The 21,187-nt window shown below is 35.8% G+C and overlaps 1 long non-coding RNA gene across 1 annotated transcript; it reads left to right on the top strand.

Annotated features, from left to right (window-relative positions):
* The first annotated feature begins 4,400 nt into the window (after positions 1–4,400).
* On the top strand, positions 4,401–20,112 carry LOC116573971. Its single transcript, XR_004279081.1, has 5 exons — positions 4,401–4,490; positions 5,006–5,135; positions 11,843–11,909; positions 18,101–18,184; positions 19,569–20,112. It is a non-coding gene; the product is annotated as an uncharacterized LOC116573971 (long non-coding RNA).
* The last annotated feature ends 1,075 nt before the right edge of the window (positions 20,113–21,187 follow it).

Below are 21,187 nucleotides of genomic sequence, written 5' to 3'. Positions count from 1 at the left end.
AATTCTTTTTCTCCCTTCATTCTCTAACCATTCAAATACTAGTCACTGGCCCAAGACTATGTTAATTGTCTTTATGAAATGAGTAATCACAAGCCCCAAAATTTTGGATGCTGAAGACTTTGGCTTGTATTATCAATATCTTTTTCAATTCTCATATCTAGAGCTTTCTTAAAGTTCTTACAAGAAATAGATCAAAGCCCTCCCATTTCATGGGCACAATGGGGTGATTTACCCAAATTGCATTACCAGTTGGCAGCAGACCTACAATCAGATGCCCTTCTAATACTGTACCTTTCCACCACACTCTGCTACTGCTGAACTTTCAACCTGGTGTTTACTTCTAAGTATTTAACACAGCCTTCTAAAAGTATACAGAACATCAAGAAGCCACACTTGAAGACATCCAACCTTATCCCCCAAGGTACATTAGAGCTCAGATCATGAAATGAATAGTTACTTACTTATGCAGAATCAATATATTCCCTGGCTAAGATGAGTGATTGTTTTTGGAAAGAACATAAAAGAGATCTAGAGTGAGTGCCACTGACAGATAGAAAAGCAAAGCTGGGGAAGGGGACACCTACAGTAGAACAGAGAGAAAAGGCCGGCTTCAGTCAGGCCAATCCCTCAAATTCACAGCATGGCTCACCCCAGGGAAGAGTGGAGACATGGAATTAATATAAGACCTTGAGACTAATAACCTGGAGATGGAAATATTCAGGAAACCCCAATTTCTAATCTGGGTCCCCACATTCTAAGTGTCCTCTGAGTTTGGATCAACATCTTCATCAAACAATTTTTAATTAATTAAAATTATATTTATGTCCCAAGTTGGGAGTTGACATCCACCCAAGAACCTGATATTCCAATGGAAAACTTATAATCAAAAGGGTAATGTGGTCTTAGATTAGGGTAAAAACCACATAATGTGTATAGTTTATCCAAATCCCTAAAGTGGGTCAGGTTTATTCAAATTATTTTATCATGAAGTGAGAAAATGAAACAGCCGTATGAATATAATGAATCTAAATTGAAACGCTGTATTCTTTATGAGCCACTTCTCCTTTCAAACTATGTCAAGAACAAGTGTTCGCTAAATGCATTCCTTTTAGAAGCTGTCTTAATGTGGAAGTGAAATACTGTATATACTCGCTATTTCCATGGTAACTATTTTCTTACTAAATGGAAATAGCATAATCAACATTTAAAACTTTCTATTTCCTGAAGCATTCCTCTTGTGTGAATGTGTTTTATACATAAGTTACATGCAGTGTCTCCCCCTTTTCTTTTTCCTTTTTTTTTTTTTGAGAGTGAGAGAGAGAGAGAGAGAGAGCGCGAGCAGGGCTCGATCTCACTACCCTGAGATCATGACCTGAGCGGAAATCAAGAGTCGGACAATTAATCAACTGAGCCATCCAGGCACCCCTATTTTCTCCTTTTAATTAAAAGTAATTTTGTTAAATTTGGCAGCTATGTATAGGAAGAATGATATAGTATATTTGTTGCTCGGTTGTTTATGAGATATATTGCTTTCAGATTTAAATATTTTGCTATAATAACTGACATATTTCTTTTCTAAAAGTGTTAGAATTCAGAGCTTTGAAAAAGATAATCCAGTTAGTATATGTCCTAGATGCATTTGGTAAACACTACAAGAAATGCTTCATCTGTGCTAAAAAAAAATAATTTTTAGAAAAAGATTAAATCCTATCTCTCATACAGATAAGAAAATGAATATGTGTTTAAAAATTTTATTTCACTTATTATAAAAGAAGTAGGTCATAAAGGTTCTCTCTGTGAACAAACCTTGGTCAAGTTCCTCTGAGCCCTGAGCTCAACTAGGCCTCAGCCTCAGGCCTTAGTCCATCATGCCCCAGTGTCTTCTAGTTCCCAGTGTTGGCAGGGGAACAATTGTACCTTCTAGTTCTCTTTGTCTTTTGCAGCCAGTTAGGCATCAGCTCTCTCTGCTCTGCAAAGTCCGTTATCACCTGTCCATCTGTTTCCTGACCTTCAGAATTTGATTCATGTCTCCAATCAGCAGTCTACTTTCCTGTTCTTTTTGTCCTTGTAGTTCATTCCTACACATTCCTTTACTGTCATTCAAAGGAGCTTTGAGAAGAAATAGAGACAAATGTCTGTATTTAATTTATATGTTTAAACAGCTTTTTGATGATTGATCAGTACTCTTTATATTTTTAAGACCTCAATTTTTTTCTGTCCCACATTTTGCGAATTTTCCCTCAATTTGATATTCACTTTCTAATACTGAATATAATGTTTTTTGATGTACAGAACTTTTCTGTTAATGTAGCAACACCTACCAGTCTTCACAGTAACACTTTAAAAAGCCCTCTGCACACAAAAGCCAGACAAACATTTAGAGTGATTTCTAGTTCACCTAAAATTCAATTGGTTTGTTTTTGACTTACCTAGTGTTAGGTTCTGGGTGAGTTATTTCAGAATGGTTATTTGTGTCTTGCTTTGTTTTGTTTGAACTTGCAGTGTACTACAATTTTAAGTTGCTGGGCACATTTTTATACTTAAAAATCACTTTCAATACAAATAACACCCCTCCAAACACGGAACACTTTCCAGAACATGTAGCCTGAAGAAATTTTAAGACTCATGCCTTGTCCTACCCCAACTCTCATATCCAAAGAAAATGCCAAACTATTGCTAAGTGTACTTAAAATAAGCTAGTTTTTCTTGCGATGAATGCATTAATATTTTTCTTTAACTTCCAAAGTTACCAACTAAAGTAACTTTACAGCCTCAAAGGTCACTTTCAGTTCAAAGAAAGAACTAAATCCCAGCCCTAAAATACTTCATAGTCATCATGAGTAGAATGGGCAGTTCACAGTTGCCAGAAACAATTCTGTCACCCAACTTGTTTTAGAAAGGAGCACTAAATGAATCCATTGAGTATAAGATTAAATTGTTGTTAGATAATGACATCCCTCCAATAGCTGACAGAATGTGAAGGAAAATTTGTTTTCTCTATTCACAATATTCTGACACCAAATGTGTGGGGTTTTCCCTCACATTAAGTAATTTCCCAACTGGACACCCAGGGGGTATCCTACAATCCAATTCTGACACTAACTACACACCTAGAGTTAAAGCAGACCCCACAAGTTAAGGGCTCAGTTCCAAAAGATGACTCTACTTCAGACACCAGTCGCAAATCCTAATTGCCAACTGTACTGCTGACCAATTGGCTATAAATTGAAGATTCCCTACATCCCCTCCTCATATTGAATAATACGCTGTAACTGCTCACAGAATGCAGGAAAATATTTTTTTATGTTCCTTTTTATTATAAAACATACAGATGAACAGCTAGATAGAGATACCTAGGGAGAGGACTAGAAAAATTATGAGTTTGAGAGTTTCTGTCCCATGCAGTTTCAGTGCTTCACCTGCCTGGCCCAGGGATGCCATCACCAAACCAGGAATTCTACAACCCTTATTTTTTAGGAGTTTTGGGGAGGTTTCATTACATATGCATGATTGAGGAAACAATTGGCCATTGATGATTAAATCAATCCCCAACCCCTCTCCAGGTCCAGGAGGCTGGTGGATGGGGCTGAAAAATTCTAATTACTTGGTGGGTTCCTTTGGCAGCCTGCCCTCATCCTCCAAGAGTCACTTCAATAGCATAAACTTACGTATAATTGAAAGGTTTTTACTGTGAATAACAAAAGATACTCCTCTCATCCCTGTCTCTCAGAAAATTACAAGGGTTTGGGGAACTCTGTGCCAGGAACCAGGGAGAAGACCAAATATATAGCTCATTATATCACAATATCCTGGGATGTGAAACAAACACTTAGTTGAAACAATTTTAAGAGGTAGAATGAAAACATGTCAGAGACTACTTCAAATAAGGACAGTTGACATACTTAATGACTCATGCATGAATGAAACAAGCCCTTCACATCTTTTCTCCAGGCATAATCCCTTAATGATCTGATTGGGGACTATTAAATCATTAGAGATAGGATGACAAGCATGCTTCACATCCCTTTGAAACATTCCAGCACTATGCATGCACTCTGAAGTGTCTACGGACAGTAAAATAAAGGGAGGAAAGCACTAGTTTTCCCAAGACAATGGAAAGATTTGGGTGCTGATCAGGCAGTACATCTACAAGAGAGTCCAAAGGTAACAGGGCAAGAGATACCAATGCTAGGATACTGCTCCCTCAAATCACCAATTTACTCCTTGCGCTAAAACCTAGCAATCCAGTGAAGTAACACTGAGCAGGAAGACCACAGGGATTGACATGCAAATAAGCACTCCTGGCAACCCACACGGAATCCTGCCCCGGGAGGAATGTTTCGAGTGCTCATTTGCATGTCAGTTACCAGAAAGTATTTTCAGTTCACAGCCATTTTAAAGCCCTCCTTGTCAGAGCCTGGGAACAAGCTGAAGTGTCTGAACCAAAGTGACCAGGCAATGAGTTCCCTTCTGTAACTCATAGGAATACAGTATGTCTTCTTTGGAAACAAATATTCTCTCTCGATGTTTACCATGCAAATGGAGCAGAGTCTACCCACTAGTGTGTAATATCTCTTGTTGAAGAAAAGATCTCTGACCACATCAACCTCTTTTCTGCCTTAATCTCTGAATTCTGAGGTCATGGAGCATCCAAATGAGCTCCTCTTCTCGGAAAGAGTAATATCTCACTCTTCTGTTGTGGCATCTGCTTCCTATTTATAAAGGGTACACTTTGAGAAAAGAAATGTTTCTTTCTTTAATCCACAGCAGTATTTATTGCTTCAGGGGAATTCCAGTCTTATCCTTTGGCAAGCTCACAGCTCTCAATTTAAACAAGCAAATCAAATGCATTTTCTCTCCTTCTTATGAAAAGGCTATTGTTAGCAGGACTTTGTCTCTCAAGGATAGCCATTTCAATTATTTTAAAACAAAAAAAATTAAACAAACAAACAAAAAAAGATAATCTTAAAGTCCTGGATCTACCCTAGAAATTTCTTTCCCACAGCATCTTTGTAATCAGCACAATTCAATCAACTTCCACTATCGTTGTTCTTTAAGTGACCACTCTGGGTGAGCTGTACTAGTTGTGAAGACTATTTACGTCTAGACTCCAGCCTCTGAGAAAAAAATAAAAGGTGGGTCCATATGATAATGTACATTAAACACTTTCTAATACAATCTCATAAATAGGATACAGATTTCTCCTTAAGGACAGAGCACCAGGAGAACTATAGGTTGTATGATGGTGAATAGAGATGTAATTTAGGATGGTGTGCTTATTAAAAACAAACAAACAAACAAACAACAACAAAAAACAGGGGCAATGACTCTTTTCTCTGTACTAAGGGAATGCTTTATAAAACTGGACAGATTTGGCAATGAATACAGATGAACTAGGAGCCTCCAACTGTTTGTGCCTCTTTGGTATGTACAAGGCTAGTTGTTCAGAAATGCGTTCTTAAAGAGTGGCATAATTATTTTAGATATGCTGGTATAATGGACTTCATCAGTCTCTTTCACAAAACTCATTTCAATGTGCATCTATTACCAGCTATACTCAGAGGATCCTCTAATGTTCAATTCCAGCCACTTTTACCAGTGACACTCAAAAGGTTTCTCAACCTCACAATCAAGGACTATGCAAAGAAAATACCTAGATCACACAATGATTGTTTATGTACAATAAACTTCAAATACCACCTCCTTAAGGAATGTCTAGGTATGTATCTATTGCTTTTAATCCCAACTAACTCATTTCAGTTTATTAGTTCGGCTCCACACAAGAGCAATGCAAATATTTTTTTAAGCATGCAAACAGTAAATCACATCTTCCCCCACTCATACAAGCCAGTGCAAATATTTAACATTTATCTTATGTTTCTTACTATCAAAGCACCTTCTATCATGTGAGAGATATACATTTTACTTCTACTCACTATATAAATGAAAACATAGAGATACAAAGAGAAAAATAACTTGGACTATACATACGGTCTATGACATCGCTGACGTCTGAATTCAGAATTTCTAAGGTACAGTCTCAAAAATGAAGGTATAGGACATACATGTCTTGGCCAATTAGAGCCAGAGAATGGGAATTGCTTGTTCAGTGGAAAGTGTGTACCTTATAAATATCTTATAAGTATCTTTTCCCAGAAGTCATTTGTTTCCATATTCTTCACCAAACGGTCTGAATAAAATAATTAATGACCTAATTATTTAAGATCTTTGAAGATCAGTTAAAGAGAATCTAATGAATGGATTAAAAATTTTGTCCTTTTTATGAGTATTATTATTACAAATCTGGTTATATATGGAGTTTTTTGAGCATTATTAATCATTCTTATGTGCTAAGAGAGAAGATTTAGACTTTCCTTTTAAAAAGTTATCTCTTAATGTTTACCAGGCCACAAAAAAACCCTACTAAAATATTCATTATATTTGTAATTACTTAGTAACCATCAACGTATTGAGCTATTTGAAATCATATTTCCTGGAGACCAGTTGTTTTCCAAAAGAAAATCTTATTCTAGATAATGATCATTTCATTTTAGTATGAAATCAACTGCCTTCTTAAGGCAAAATCCTGCCCAAAGCCACTGTGATTTTGAACTCTAGAGAGAAATCAATCCCAACTGAAAACTGCCCTCTTCCACACAATCTTATTTTATAGGGAATACAGCTTCAAAACATGGTGTTTCCCAAATACTGGGGATAGATAGATACTATAATCAAAATAAGACAAAAAGATGGGGTTTACTATCATATATTAAATAAATGGTGGACCTTGGCTACTTTTTTTTCCTAATTCAAAAATTTAAACACATTTCAGTGCAATATTGACTGAAATAACATAAGGATTTTTCCTCTCATTTTATTTTGGCTCCCTCTCATTGCCAATATTTCTTGGTCTGCCATGAAACAGGACTTCAGAGGCAAATTACAGAAGAAATAGGATAGTTGTGAATCCCAAAGAAAGGAATAGAGTTGAATGGCATGAATACATGGGGTTGGGAGAGAAACAAAGTGAACTAAACGAAGGGAAATGTCCTAATCAGAACACATCTAGAAATGTAAATCTAGTCAAGGCAGCTCAAATAGAGGTGTCACAGGATCTAGGGAACAAAAAATTCACTGGGAATGGAATATGGGCACCAAGATTGCTCTTTATTTCTCAAAGCCACATGGCTTCCCTCAATTCTACCTCTTTGCTCTGACCTCTAGTTTTCCAACTTTCTCTTCAAAACTGTTGTTTCTTCTTTCCTGAATCATTAACAGGTAGGTGGCTCTGGTTCTGCCTGGTACACATTTCCACCCTAGGTCGATAAGACTAATTATTTCAATATGAAACATTTCCTTCATTTTGATTGGCCCCATGTAGATCAAGCCTCCATCCCTTTGCAGTCAGCTCTGGTCAAGGGCAGAATCATATGGCAATAAGGTTGCCCCTTCTGGACTATATATGAAACAAGATATTTGAAATGAGGCTGTAAGAAGGTACAAAATGATAAGTGTCTATATATTCTGCAATGGAATAAACCTTGCGGATTAATACAGAAATAGCTACTTATTTATCAGGCTTAATTGTTATCTTGTGAGGCTGAATTTGAGACCAGGCAGTGAAGAATGAAAATGAGACTGATGTTATAAAGTAATGAAATACGTTTCTATAAGAAATCAAACTCTCCTGAACAACCAATACGTCAAAGAACATACTGGAACTTATGGGATGCAGCAAAATCAATTTTCAATAGCCAAGTTCATAGCAATGAATGCCTACATTAAGATCAAGAAAGATTCCAAATAAAAACCTAACTCTATGCCTTAAGGAACTAAAAAGAGAAGAATAAATCAAGCCCAAAGTTAGCAGAAGCAAGGAAATAATAAACAAAATTGACAATCCTTTAGCTAGACTAATCAAGAGGGGAAAAAGAAAGGATGCAAATCAACAAAATTATAAATGAAAACAACAACAACAACAACATTACAACTGATACCCCAGAAATTCAAAAGATCATTAGAGGCTACTTTGAACAACTGGGTGGCAATAAACTGGACAACCAAGAAGAAATGTAAAAATTCTTAAAAACATACAGTTTACCAAGATTGAATCAGGAAGAAATAGGAAATCTGAATGGACAAATTACTAGTAATGAGAGTGAATCAGGTATCAAAAATCTGCCAATGAATAAAAGCCCAAGACCAGATGGCTTCACTGGTGAATTTTACCAAACACTTAAAGAATTAACACCAGCCTTTCTTAAATTCTTCCAAACAAATGGAAGAGGGAACAATCCCAAACTCATTTTATGAGTCCATCATTGTCCTGATACCAAAACCAGAAAAGGAAATGATTAGAAAAGAAAGCTACAGGCAGCCAATATCTCTAGGCCAATGTAAATGCAACCATTCTCAATAAAATATTAGTAAACTGAATTCAGCAGCATATTAAAAGATCATTCAACATGATCAAGTGGGATTTATTCCTGAGATTTAAAGATGGTTCAACAGGGACGCCTGGGTGGCTCAGTTGGTTGGACGACTGCCCTCGGCTCGGGTCATGATCCCGGAGTCCCGGGATCAAGTCCTGCATCGGGCTCCCAGCTCCACGGGGAGTCTGCTTCTCTCTCTGACCTTCTCCTTGCTCATGTTCTCTCTCACTGTCTCTCTCTCAAATAAATAAATAAAATCTTAAATAAAATCTTTAAAAAAATAAATAAATAAAGATGGTTCAACATATGCAAATTATCCAATGTGTTATACCGCATTAACAGAATGAAAAAAAAATCATATAATCATCTCATAGACACAGAAAAAGCATTAAACAAAATCCAACATCCATTCATGATAAAAGTGCTTAACAAATTAGGCATAGAAGGAATATATCTGTCTATAATAAAGGCTCAATGGTGAAAGGCTGAATGTTTTTCCTCTATGATCAGGAATAAGACAGGGTGCCCATTTTCAGCACGCCTATGCAATATAGTACTGAAAATTCTAGCTAGAGTAATAAGGTAAGAAAAAGAAATAAAATATATCTAAATCAGAAAGGAAGAAGCAAAACCACCTATTTGTAGATGAATTTTATATATAGCAAAATGCTAAAGACTCAACTAAAAAATTATTGTATCTAATTAATGAATTCAATAAAGTGGCCATATATAAAATTAACATACAAAAATCAATAGCGTTTCTATACATTAACTGAAATTTCTGAAAAAGAAATAAAGATCTCATTTACAATGGCATCAGAAACAACAAAATACGTAAGAATAAATTTAAATAAGGAGGTGAAAAATCTCTATACTGAAAACTACAAAACACTGATGAAAGAAATCAAAGAAGACATAAATAAATGGAAAGGTATCCTGTGTTCATGGATTGGAGGAATTAATATTCTTAAAATGTCAATACTGCTGAAAGCCATTTATAGATTAAATGCAATCCCTATCAAGATTCCAAAGACATTTTTATAGAACTAGAGAAAATACTGTTAAAACTTATATGAAAATGCAAAAGACCTTGCATAGCCAAAGAAACCCAATAAAGAACAAACTAGGAGGTATTACATTTCCTGATTTCAAGTTATATTATAAAGCTAGTCATCAAAGCAGTATGATACTGGCATAAAAATAGACAAATAGGCCAAGAGAACAGAACTGAGAGCCCAGAAATAAACCCAAGCATATATGGTCAACTAATATTTGACAAGGGAGCCAATAATAACCAATGGAGAAAAGACAATCTCTTTAATAAATGGTGCTAGGACAACTAGATATTCACATGTGGAAGAATCATACTAGACCCATATTTTATACCACTCACAAAAATTAATTCAAAATAGATTAAAGACTTAATTATGAAAGGACTAGAAGAAAAGAAAGGGCTAGAAGAAATCATAGGAACATAGTTCCTTGACATGGGTCTTGACAATGATTTTTGAAGATGTCACCTAAAGTACAAAATAAAAAATAAACCAATGGGATTACATCAAACCAAAAACTCCTGCACAACAGAAGAAATGACCAGCAAAGTAAAAAGACAACCTACAGAATGGGAAAACATATTTTCAAACCATATATTTGATAAGTGATTAATATCCAAACATGCAAAGAACTCATATACTTTAATAGCAAAAAAATAAATAACCAAATTAAAAAATGGGCAAAAAACCTAAGTAGATATTTCTCCAAAGAAGATATACAAAAGGCCAATAGGTACATGAAAAGAAACTCAACATCACCAGTCATTAGGAAAATGCAAATTAAAACCACAATAAATATCACCTCACGCCTATTGGTATGGCCAATCATCAAAGAGAAAAAAAGATTCAAAAGCTGGCATGGATGTGAAGAATGTGAAAACCTCTGCACTATTAATGGGATTGTGAATTGACACAGCCATAATGCATAACAGTATAGGGGACCCTCAAAAAGTTAAAAATAAAGCTACCATGTGATTTCACAATTCTACTACTGGGAATATATCCAAAGGTAACGAAAACACTCAAAAGATATCTGCACTCCCATGTTTATAGCAGCATCATGTACAACAGTCAAGACATGGAAACAACCTAAGTATCCATCAATAAATGAAATAATAAAGAATCTGTATATATATATATATATATATATATATATATATATATATATATATATACACATATACATATACACAGAATGGAATATTAACCATAAAAAATGAGGAAATCCTAACATTTACAACAACATCACTGGGCCTTGAGGGCATTATGCTAAATGAAAGTCTGACAGGTGGTGCCTGGGTGGCTCAGTCCTGTAAGTGTCTGCCTTTGGCTCAGGTCATGATCCCAGGACCCTGGGATTGAGCCCTGCACTGGGCTCCCTGCTCAGCGGGGAGCCTGCTTCTCCTTCTCCCTCTGCCTCTCCGCCTTGCTTGTGCTCTCTCTCACTCTTTCTCTCTCAAATAAATAAACTCTATCTCAAATAAGCTCTATCTCAAATAAATAAAATCTTTTTGAAAAAAAGGCAGATATAGAAAGACAAATACTGTATGATCTTACTTATATGTGGGCTCTAAAAACAATCAAACTCATAGGGAAAAAAAAGATCATATTTGTGATTAGCAGAGGTGTGTGGTGGGGGGGGGGGAGTTGGAGGAAGGTGGTCAAAAGTTACAAACTTCCAGTTATAAGACTGATAAGTCCTAGGGATGTACTCTACAACATATACAACAAAATAACTATAGCTAATGCTCCTGGAACTTGTTAAAGGAGTAAATCCTAAGAGTTCTCATCATAAGGAAAAAAAAACTTTATTCCTTTTTTTTTTCTTCTTTCTTTTTATTGTGAATATATGAGTCTATGGATGTTGGTCAGATCTGTAGTGATAATCATTTCACAATATATATAAATCAAACCATCATGCTTTCTGCCTTACACTTATACAGTGATGTATGCCAATTATTTCTCAATAAACTGGGGAAAACCATTCAGTTAATGAAGCAGCATGACAGCATTCAAAATCAAAAGCAGGATTCTCTGGAGAATGGGCATAGTGATACGGATAGGAAGACATGCATATTATCTGTTTAGAACAGAACATTAATTATAGCTTTGTTTTTTATATAAGGTAGAAATGAAGAAGAATGCCCATGGTTACACCTTGAAGACAATAATGCCCATATGCTATGCTAAAGAAATAACTCTTTACAAAATACCATAAATAAAATAAATAATACTATTTCTATTTAAAATGATTAATCATGGGTCAGAATGAAGGCATTCTTAATGGGTATCCACAGATCACAAACGCAGCTATCCTCAGATACAAAAACAGAAGTATAAATCTCTGATCTCTTCCAGATTACGATAATGTACTTATGAAGATGAATGAATCCATTTCTTCTATTTGATATGAAACTCCTTAAAGGTAAGAGGAAATACAGTAGGCCCCTCTCCCTTGTACCCATGGTTTTGTTTTCTAAGGTTTCAGTTACCTGCAGTCTAGAAGCAGTGACCTGCCTTCTGACTGTCCTCAGAAGTAACCTCACACTATGTCACAATACCTACTTCATTCAACTCACTTTATCTCATCGAGTGAACATATCACCATCTCACATCATCACAGGAAAACCAAGGGGGAGTGTAGGACAATAATAAAGGTTTGAGGGGCGCTTTGGTGGCTCACTCAGTTAAGCGTCTGCTTTCAGCTCAGGTCATGATCCCACGGTTCTGGGATCAAGCCCCACATCTAGCTTTCTGCTTAGTGGGAGCCTGCTTCTCTCTCTCCCTGCCGTTCCTCCTGCTTGTGCTCTCTCTCTGTGTCAAATAAGTAAATAAAACCTTAAAAAAAAAAAAAAAGAAAAGCTTAAAAAAAATTTTTTGAAAGAGAAACAAAGACCACATTCACATAACTTTTATTACAGTTTATTATTTTGTTACAATTATTTCATTTTATTATTGTTGTTAATCTCTTACAATGGATAATTTATAAATTAAACTTTGTCATAGGTATGTATGCATAGGGAAAATACATAGTATATATAGGGTTTGATACTATCTGTGGTTTCAGACTTTTACCAGGAGTCTGGGAATATATACCCCACAGATAAGGGGTGACTACGTAAAATTCTTTGTAAGCAACAAAATTAGTAAATTCCAAGATGTTAAGTAACCTTTATTTAATATTTCAAATATATATTTTACCAAACCAAGAGTACTCACATTTTGTTTTACCCAGAACTCATTCAAAGCAAAAATTTTTAACTAATTCTCCATCCCAACAGTTACAATATTTTCCAATGTGCTTTAAGCAATAATAATTAACTTGGAATTGGTATGCTAATGGAAGACTTGAAGGGAACTTTTAGAATGCCTTTTTCCAGATCTATGGCTTTGAAATTGCCTTGACATTTCACATATTGACCTAGGATGTACATAAATAAGTTTACATATATTTATGCTTACATACACATGATATGCATATATGCAATACTACATATATATATTAGGTATGCATATATATGAAATAAAAGTTTTACAAAACAGTACTTATTCTTCCTATACACAATATTCTCTCCTATTTTGCTACATTCAATTATATTTCCTCTTTTAAATTACGTTGATCACAACCTATTTAATTGATTTCAAAGCCGTTAATAAGTTGCAATCTATAGTTTGAAAAACACTGCTCTCAGACAATTAAACATTGTACTTTACAATTAGTTTGATACACATATGGACAGACTGTTTCACTTAGGAGGTGATAGCCAAAACCAATATATGACTTATATTGGGTCTATAAACTCATAAATGTTCTTCCTAGTAACCCATGAAGGCTTTCTCTATAAATTAGTGTGGTTGGTATCATTGTAAATCTTATAGGCATTTCCTTTATCTGCAGAAAGTATCTATTTTCAAATGGAGAAAAGAATCCCCACTAAAAAGCAAACTAAATCACACAGTAAATCTAATAGAAAGTGATTAATGGGATTGGTTGTCAGCATAGTCCAGCTTCCTTCCCTCAAGAAGTGTGAATAGGACCTCAAATCCATCTTCATTAATATGTTACCACTTAGTGTGGTGTTCTAGAGATACATTTGCTAGTTAAAAATTAATCAGAAGAGTCTTTACTAATAGTGGAAGAAGGGATAATGCATGGGTAGATCTGCCCTGCATAGAGAAAGATTTCCAACAATGACACCACAGTATCATGCCTTTAAGATATAAGAACAATGGCCTTTATGAAATCTGGATAGCATGATAGATTTTTAAGAGTGCAAATCTTCTTTAGAAAAACAAGTTTTAGTCTTACTACATGAATAATACCCAGTACCTCCCTTCTGGTCCATATAACCTTAAATCTTCCCTATCATAAAATGCCCTGTGCTTGCCCTTCAGAATGTTCATCATGACTGTAATTAGTTACTTGATCATCATTCATTTTATGTCTGCTATCCCACCTAGTTGGATAATTAATTCTCTGTGGAATGCACAGTGCCTAGCTGAGTGCTACCACATCAACCATTTTCAATAAACACTTGCTGACTGAAGGAGTGAATGGAGGAATGAAAGTGAATAAACATATTAGAAGGTTGATGATCATGCATTTTCTCTTCCTTCTTCTAGGAATATCCTTCCCACTTTCTTTACCTGAGACACTTCCATTCATTCTTTTTTTTTTTTTTTTAAGATTTTATTTATTTATTTGAGAGAGAGAGATCACAAGTAGGCAGAGAGGCAGGCAGAGAGAGAGGGGGAACAGGCTCCCCGCTGAACAGAGAGCCCGACGCGGGGCTCGATCCCAGGACCCCGAGATCATGACCCGAGCTGAAGGCAGAGGCTTAACCCACTGAGCCACCCAGGCACCCCTCCATTCATTCTTAAGGATACAGTGCAAATGCTACCCTTTCTATGAAACTTTCCCTGATCCAGTTACTATTCTTGACCAGTCACCTTACTAGACCATTGTTCATTTTCTTTGCTCCTATTTCACTGTGTATTACTCATCTCTAAGAGTGTCTGTTGAATTGTACTGTTACCATTTCTTTGCATGCCTATTTTTGGCTTCCTCCACAAGACTGCAAAGCCCTTTCAGAATGAACATTCATGAACCAAAAATTAGAAGTTGGGCATAAATTTATTACCTTATCTATAGTACTTTGCACAGATGTTGACCATAATGAACTGTGTCTGTCAAAACCGATAGTTTCTGGAAATGTAATGTCATTTAGCTAGTCTACGCCAAAACGGAATTATTACAAGGTATTAGGCAGCTAACAAAATGTCTAGAAGAGGCAGGCTGTGTAGCTTGGGAGCTACTCAACCAACAATACTCAGTTGAACTGAGTAGAACACTCAGTTTCTCTATGATCCTGTTCTAGCTGAAACCTCACTGCTGGCCAATGACAGGATCTGTAGTTCCTTTGTCAAAGTTTCCCCAGAAGAACCAAACATTTCACTACCAAACTTGCCAGAATATTCAGTCTCCTGCATATTTACACCAACCACTTACCACTCACTTCTTCTTTCCAAATCTCAACTACAAAAAGGAGAACATGCACCACTCCAGAAGGTTCCATCATAGCACAGAAAGCCTGTAAGCCATATACTGAGGCACAATTCACACAAGTTACATATGGCTGAGGAAGCATAGCTCATATGTGAAATCTTAACCTTAGAGGAGTCTAAGAAATGTAATTTAACCTTCCTGCCTCAGTGGTTCAGGAAGCCATAGTAAAAGGGGCAGGAGTGGGTGATGAGTGAGCCACTCTGCAGTTCCTCTCACATACATGCCTAATAAAAGTCAAGGAGGGAAGGAACACATAGAAGGTTGAAACATGAAGATCATCTTTTCTCCTCCATATTCTGCTATTTAAGGTTTTCAAATTTAGCTTTTGAGTAACAAAACGTATCATTATTCCTTCAAAAATATTATTTATGTTCTTCTTTTCAGGCAATTATTTCCTTTGTTCTGTCTTTAGCATATCACCTTTTTCTAAATGTTTCTAATGCTCATACCATCTACGTACTTTTTCAGTTTGGCATGTGATTTGACATATATTGCATTCCTTTTCATTTGTGTAAGAACATGAACCCTCTGATTATAACACATAATGACTCTGACTAACAACAACAACAAAAGATCCTCTCAAATGTAAAATCATAATTCTAAGTTATTTCCATCAGAACAAATAAATTGGACATAATTTCAATTTCTTCTTCTGTACTTGATACCTTTATAGCACATTAGAGACAACAATTAAGTTATCTAATTTTAGTATATTAAGTATAGCACTCTTTTGTCAAAATTCGTAAGCCAAAATAAATTAATTTTTACATGGGTTTTAGTTTTTGACCCCCAAAGATCCAGCCCCAAATTATAGTGAATTTCCAACTCATGGCTTTTATGCACCCAGACTGCATTTCCAAGGATAGAAGTATGCTCAGGGATAGGACTTATTCTATCCCTATTCAGACGCTGACTTCTTGAGTGATACAAGTGAGATATATAAGATATAGTACTCTAACTAAGTGTAATAAATAAACTATAGGAAGTGTTAGAAACTCACCCACAGGACACCCTCCCACAATAAAATTATTTGATCCAAAACTTCAATAGTGTTGTTGTTGAGAAACCTTGATAAGCTGAGACCTGGTATATGACTAAAATTTTGCTTGGTGGAAGGATAAGGGGAAGATAGAGCAGGGATCAGGGAATGACAGAAGACAATGTTCCAGGAAGTGAGAACCATTTACATGAAGAACCTCCACACTCCCTGATTCACCAATTTCTCTTTTATTGTTGTAAAATACACACAACATAAAATTTACCATTTTAACCACTTTTAAGTATATAGTTCAGTGGCATGAAGTACTTTCACATTGTTGTGCAATGTGCACGTTGTTATGAACAAGGGTGTATAAGTATCTGTTTCAGTTCCCAAATTCAATTCTTTTGGATATATACCCCAAAGTCATTCATCAATTATTTTTATGTCTCAGCTAATTTCCTGGCATCACTGCAGTACTTGGTCTATGATAAGAACAACACCCACAATCCTTCCCATCATGACACTTACATTCTAGTGAAGGAAAACAATACATGAATAAGATCATTTCAAGAGAGTTCTATAAAGAAAATAAAAGGAGGTGATGTGGTTGAATATTCCAGTTGAATATGACTGGAACTTAGAGTGCTAAGAAGGGAGCCATAAGTAGGAAAGGTAGGAGAAGCCAGGTAAGAACCCTACATATTTATGGGCAATGAAAAGTTCAAGGGAGCTAAATGAATTACTCAATGTCACACAGCTAATAAATTCTACAGGCCAGGCCAGAACTCAGTAGCTCTACCTATCCTTACTCTATAGATTTTCTTTAGAACAGCAAAGTTGGATGAGGGCACATGTTTCTCAAACACAGCAACCTGCACCCTACCTCTCACACATCTGATCTTTTCCATCTGCTCTCATGATTCCTCCAGAATCAACACTGTGAACGGTAAGAGGACATTTTAATTTTCTGCTCACCCACATTTATTCTATACCCAGCTTTGCTGCTGGTATTCCTCTTTGCTTATTTACAGAAACCTTTCACAAGTAGAAGATAAAATAGTATATTGATTCTAAAAAGAAATGTCACATTTCTCCATAGTCCAGCTTTAAAATAAACAAATTCTAGTCTGTTAAAAAAAAAAAATCACGTATGACCTGAGTAAGTAATATCTGACAAAATAGTGAAGCATTCTGTCGAACAATAAGAACACTGTTTCTTCTAACCCTTGCTTTCATTCAAGGTCATGTGCAACTTACATAAATATTACATGAAACCTGTTTTGCAAGAAATCACTGTCTATGACGATTTATAGAGACAGAAATACATTGGCAGAGTCTACCCTTTCAAATGCTATGGGCTTTTAATTTCTACCAAGAGGAAGAAAATGATCCTTTTTCACTAGGTAAACAGAGATATTTTTTCATGTAGGATTAAGACCTTAACACAGCTAATGTGTGCAGCCAAGATTTATCAAAGGTTCTTTACGAAAGAATGTGTCAAGGGACAAGATGTGTTGTAATTCATTTCAAAATCCAAACCTCATTGGTTGGATAAGCAAGAATAAGTTATAACACAAGTTTATATCAAGACAAATATATAAGATATTTTTCTTCTTTATTCTCATTTAATCTTTTGCTGTAATGTGAGCTGTTATAGAATTATATAGCAAGTAGTTATTCTTGGCTTTAAAAGCGCTTTATAAAAGGAGGCCAATTTTGCTGAATATATTTGCTCCATCAACAATTAGTTGCTGAACAACTATTATATGTAAAGCACTTTAATAGGTGCTATTAAAATTGTTATATGTCATTGTGAAGCAAAACATTTTCCTACATATATTAGGTGATTGGTCTAGTATAATAAAGAAAAATACCCTGTATGAAAAGATTTAACATGCTTTAAAGAAGTTTTACATTATTATCAAAAATCCCATAATTACTGCCAAGAGACCTCTTATTTTTATCATTTAGAATCAACCTCAGATACAGCACTTTACAAATACACTGTTTAATGTAATACTACAACAAATAAAAAAGGGCTTTTCATTGCCTTTTCCCTCTCTTACAGTTCTGCAGCCTCCTTTTTGCTTATTCAACGCTCCACTCCTTTTTATGAAGTGCTGGGCACTGTGGATATCTTGAGGATACAAAGGTGAATAAGAAAGACAAGGTTGCTCTTTCGTTAAGTTGGCAGTCTGGTTGGAGTGACAAACAAATGACATGAAGTTCACAGACACTGTGACAGGGAAAGTAGATGTTACCATTGGGGCACATAGCTGGAACGCTGAAACCAGCACAGGATGGAAAGAAGGAAACGGGGAAATGACAGGGAAAGCATTCCAGAGGAAGACACAAGTATTTCACCCATCATGAGCTTCTCCATAGTCTCACAATTACCACAGGGAGAACCCAGATTTTGAACTGAGGTTTTGAACCCCATTCCATGTGACTCTTCTGTAGCATACTGCTAACTTCCTCCTCATCCCCAATTGGCTCACTCTTGAGTTGGTCTTGCTTTCTTAAATCTCTTACCTAATGAGCCTAAGGGGGCCCAAGGGATTGTGCTTCCCAATATATAATGTTACCTCCATTACTCTTAATTTTTTGCTGTCTTAGTGTTAGGAGTGAATTTCAATCTCTAGAGAGACTGGAGAATTCTTCTGAATCCCGGCAGGTTTGCCCAGGTCCCTGACTTTCTGTCTAGTCCTTGCCAAATTCTCCCAATCTCATCCCTACCCTTCCCAGGGATCAAGTGTCCAGTGCCCGATAACTTTCATTATGGGATAGGCCCAGAAAAATCTATCCAGTTGAGCCTCAAGGAAACAAATATCATTTCATGAGAAAAGTAGCCATATCCCCATGAACACTGTAATACAGGAGACACTGCTAAGCGTCCCTCCCTCGGGGTGGGATGTGTATCTGTAAGTGTAACAAATACAAGTCATTTCAAGCTTCCTTAATTAAAAAAATAATAATAATAATACTTGGAAAGAAGTTGTGTAGCTCAAAGTGAAGTGAAAATCCAAAACACCGAAGTCCAGAAAGACCAGAAACCAGAGCTGTTCTGGGTACTGTGGTTGCAGGAATAAGAGCACCAAAACCTTGGGGCGCCTGGGTGGCTCAGTGGGTTAAGCCGCTGCCTTCGGCTCAGGTCATGATCTCAGGGTCCTGGGATCGAGTCCCGCATCGGGCTCTCTGCTGAGTGGAGAGCCTGCTTTCCTCTCTCTCTCTCTCTCTCTCTCTGCCTGTCTCTCTGTCTACTTGTGCTCTCTCTCTGTCAAATAAATAAATAAAATCTTTAAAAAAAAAAAAATACCTAACCACTAGACCACCAGGGATGCTGGTAGCAGGAATGAAAGAACAGTCTCTTCAGGAGGCCACTGCTAGGACAAATACATTCCCCAGTGTATTCCCCAATATTTATACTACTTTGAATACAATGGGGAATGTATTGAAATTGAATATTTGAATACATTCAATTTGAATTCAATTTAATTCCTTCAATTGACTATTCATTCATTTTCCTTCAATTCTAGGGAGAAGGCATCAGGTTGGCTAAGCTTAGGCCATGTGTCCACCATTGGCCAGAGGAAGATAGGTACCACTATTGACTATATCCTGTAAAAAAGAAGTGTTTATCCAAACCACATTTGGAATGCTGTGATCACAAAAAGGGAGAAAAGATACTGAGCTGCCAAAATAAAATTGTCCACTATAGGAGTCAGTCTTCTTGCTGGATGAGTTCTCAGAGTCCCAGTCTTGTGGATTCCTAGTCTATACCTTTCTCTGTGCTTAACTGAATGAAGTTTCAGCATGCCTTCTAATTGGTTCCACATGGTTTCCAAAGCTCTCAATATATGAATACCAGGAGTCTTTGAAATATAATTCTCCAATAAGAAGTAAGCATAAATAATGGAAAAGAATCTATTTTTCTCCAGAATGGTAGATTTTTAGATACTAGAAATGTAAATAACAATGAGAACCCACAAAGAAACCTCTTTTTTATTTAAAAAAAAAAAAAAAACCACAACCCTGTATAGTCATATCATTTAGAGCAACACCTTAAGGAAAAAAAGTCATGCCCTGTGCCTTTCCCAGCACTTAACAGTTAGCCAAAATATTAACTAATAATCCCTCTGCCTCTATTGAGCTCAGAATCATTTTTTTTATATTTTATCATTTTACAGTGATAAATATTTGTTTTATTTAAAATTATAAATACAGGGGTGCCTAGGTGGCTCAGTCAGTTAAGCATCTGCCTTCAGCTCAGGTCATGATCCCAAGGTCCTGGGATCAAGTCCCACATCAGGCTCCCTGCTCAGAGGGGAGTCTGCTTTTCCCTCTCCCTCTGTCCTTGCCCCCAACTTGAGCTCTCTCACTCTCGCTCTCACTTTCCCTCAAATAAATAAATAAAATCTTTAAAAAACAAAATAATATAAAATAAAATTACAAATACAGAACACCAGGTAATTTTACAAAGATTAGAACTCTGATTTCTAATTTCCATTATTCTCCTCTGTATATTTAAAATTTATAAATATGTATTGGCTGTAGAAGATTTTTTTTAAAAAAACTAATACTCAACACACTATCTCTTAATATTTACATTACATATTGATCTATTTTCCTATTTAACCATTTAGAACTCCTAAATTTGTTCAGAAAATTAACTCTCACAATTACTGTTAATTGTTCTTGCATTTTACTTTTGCATTGATAAATATTATGTATACTTCAATCGTTTTTTGTTAAAATTGCAACTTTCTTTAAGTTTTTATTTTAATTCCAGTATAGTTAAATACAGTGTTGTATTAGTTTCAGATATATAATGTAGTAGTTCAACTATTCTGTACAGTATTCAGAGCTCATCATGTTAAGCATACTCTTTAATCCCCATCACCTATTTAATCCACCTTCCACATATCTCCCCTCTGGCAACCATCAGTTTGTTCTCTATTGTTAAGAATCTGTGGGCCCCTGGCTGGTTCAGTCAGTAGAGCAGGTGACTCTTGATCTCAGGGTTGTGAGTTCAAGTCCCACAATGAGTTTAGAGATTACTTACAATCTTACAAAAAAAAAAAAAAAAGACTTTCTTGATTTATCTTTTTTCCCTTTTATTCCTTTTTTAAATTTTTCCTTTATTATCTTTTTATTA

Source organism: Mustela erminea, chromosome 15 (genome assembly GCF_009829155.1).
Source record: "Mustela erminea isolate mMusErm1 chromosome 15, mMusErm1.Pri, whole genome shotgun sequence".
In the NCBI taxonomy this organism is placed as follows: domain Eukaryota; kingdom Metazoa; phylum Chordata; class Mammalia; order Carnivora; family Mustelidae; genus Mustela; species Mustela erminea.
Note: the sequence above shows the minus strand (reverse complement) of the source record. Positions and strands in the feature narration are given on the sequence as shown.